General features: G+C 36.6%; 2 protein-coding genes and 1 long non-coding RNA gene across 4 annotated transcripts in view; all 3 read left to right on the top strand.

The window, feature by feature from the left end:
• The window catches only part of sobpb (sine oculis binding protein homolog b), a 14936-nt gene extending 13297 nt beyond the window's left edge, over positions 1–1639 (top strand). Inside the window, exon 8 of the mRNA XM_079870136.1 lies at positions 1–1639. This exon is cut by the window's left edge and continues 354 nt beyond it. The gene's annotated coding sequence lies outside the window, so the exon portion shown is untranslated.
• The window catches only part of LOC307158029, a 399912-nt gene that overhangs the window by 236666 nt on the left and 160746 nt on the right, over positions 1–2500 (top strand). The gene's annotated exons all lie outside the window — the stretch shown is intronic.
• Positions 1964–2500, top strand: part of dpysl5b (dihydropyrimidinase like 5b) — a 21615-nt gene continuing 21078 nt past the window's right edge. For both annotated transcript variants that reach the window (XM_079870141.1, XM_079870140.1), the window contains exon 1: positions 1964–2062. The gene's annotated coding sequence lies outside the window, so the exon portion shown is untranslated. The remainder of the gene's footprint in view (positions 2063–2500) is intronic.

Below are 2500 nucleotides of genomic sequence, written 5' to 3'. Positions count from 1 at the left end.
ACTGGCGCTTTTGGCTACAGGGCATTTTTAGACTTCGCCTAGAGAGTGCCAACAGCGCACAAACACACACACACACACACACACACACACACACACACACACACATCGGTATATTCAGCTCCTAGACGTTTAGTAAAACGTGTTTGCGGTAATTAAATATGCAGGAATATCAGAGAAGCGATTTACAAAGTCTTGCTTTTTAACCCTTGATGGTTTATTGCGTGCCTGTTATGAGTTATTGGCCAAAGTGATGAATGATGTTTGATGCCATTGCCAACAGACACTGATTCAGAGTGAAGAAGCAGAAGGGTTCACAATGTTCCTCATGCTCTGATATTGTTTTCAGGCTCCACTAGAACAGGTTTTCCTGCTTGAATGTTGATAATTCTCCTCATATTCTCCATTGTTGCGGCTCCTCTCTTCTCAGTCTGTCAGTAACGCTCTGTTTACTTCCTGTCTCTATGAAGCCCCTCCTTCTGAAAAGCACACTGTGCTCTGATTGGTCGGCTGGAGCAGTGTGTTGTGATTGGTCGAGCACTTCAAGTGTGTTTGGGAAATGTCCCGCCCCTTTTCATAACCGCCAATTTAACACACTACTAACTAACTCAACAAGGCCCCGCCCCTTTATTCTGCGCATTAATTATTATAATGAGGAATATTGTGACGTGTTCATTCCCGGAAGAAACTCAAGACTACAATGGAGGCGTTTCAGGAGTTCAGGAACACTGACACTGTGAGAGAATTATGACACATGTTCCTCCTTCAACAGTGTTTAAAAGCTGATGACCGTCAAAGTGAGCAGAAGTGTAATTCGCATTTGTGTTATTTCATAAAGTTGGCATGAAGTGAAAATTCACCCTGTCAATTTTCTAAATGCATGTTATTGTAAACAATTCATCTGTTAAATGTTTTTTAAAAATGTTTTGACATGGTAATGTTTGAACAAAATTGTCAGACTTCTCCTAAACCCCGCCCCTTCAAGCTCACGCTCATCTGCATGAGCCACGCCCACATCTCAACATCCAATCAACAACATGCATTGAAACAAGATCCCGCCTTACATTTACTCTCGTTGGATAATCAGTTGCACAAGATCCATTTGATGCATAATGTTAGTGTAAAAAACATTGTATTACCATGATATCACACACGTTTATATGCTATTACTTGATATTCAAAAGCACTTCTAAGAATATCATGGTAGCATCTCAAAATATCAATATTAATACAATCAATGCCATAAACAACACCAAACAGTGACTGATTAAATGAGTAACGCGTGCCTGTAAATGCACAATATCTCACACTAGTGCCAACTGATGCTCTCAGCCTTGCTTTACACAAGGCCAAACAAGTGAAATATCGGGGAAAACGTAATTATAACTATCTTCATGCTCTTTTATGTTTATTTCATTTTGTATGTTTTTTTATTGCATTCATCCTGATTTTTATTCTTTAATGTCCATCAGATGTTTTTGGATGTTTTCCATTAATTTAAATGTGATAAATGCTTAAGCATCGTCAATATAATGACCTGTAATGAAGTTCACAGGATCAGTGACTGTTTTGTGTCATTTTATGAACAGAGAATTATGCTTATGACTAGATTTGTTGATAATAAAAACCCTAAATACCACAATTTTCATGTCATTTCTTAGTGTGTGTGTGTGTATATGTATATATAGCCTATATATCCTATTGATTTCCTAATAGATTCCTGGAAGAATTAAAAGTGACTAAAATATCTGACGTTTACAACAAAAGTGATTTAGAGAGACAGAATTAACTAAAATTATTTAAATACTTAAAGTAAAAACTTTTAAACTACTGAAGCCAACATGGAAAACCACGGCTAGAAAAAAAGCATTTCTGTAATTAATTGGTATTTCGACGCAAAACCTTCTAGTTCCTGAGATAAAGAGACCCGAGCCTCTCATTGGTTCTCTCGCCTGTCAATCAAAGAGCTAGGCGCGCTGCCGTCGCGGTCTCGTGCGCGCGCAGGGACAGCTGTCATCGGGTGCACGAGAGGAGTAAAATCATCAAATAGCTTCATCCGTTTACGGTACGTTAATAATTCATAATTAATATTCCACTATGTCCGCAAACCTTAGTGTCTGTTTTAGTGTGAAACCGAGTTATTTCTGTGAATTTAGCTTGAGATGATTAACTAACAATCAAATATTAGGCTTTTTGTTATGTGTTATGCATATGAAGGCAACTCTGACAGAACGAGAGTTATGATATTATGCATTGCAATCAATGATAATAATATTAGAATATTTATATTATAGTAAATGTCTGTTTATAGGTGTTTGTTTATTTAATAATGGTGTGATGGTTTTGAGGGAGACAATTATGTTTGATGTTATTAATAATATTATTATACATAAATCATAAAAGTAAATGCTTAAATGAGCATGTTAGGCTAATAGCCTATTATAATGAAGGTAAACATAATTAATATAACGCTAGAGAATATGACAGATGGGGGATGAAGAGA

Source organism: Squalius cephalus (genome assembly GCF_949319135.1).
Source record: "Squalius cephalus genome assembly, chromosome: 4".
Lineage (NCBI taxonomy): Eukaryota > Metazoa > Chordata > Actinopteri > Cypriniformes > Leuciscidae > Squalius > Squalius cephalus.
The sequence above is the reverse complement of the archived record's forward strand: the minus strand, read 5'-3'. Positions and strand labels throughout refer to the sequence as shown.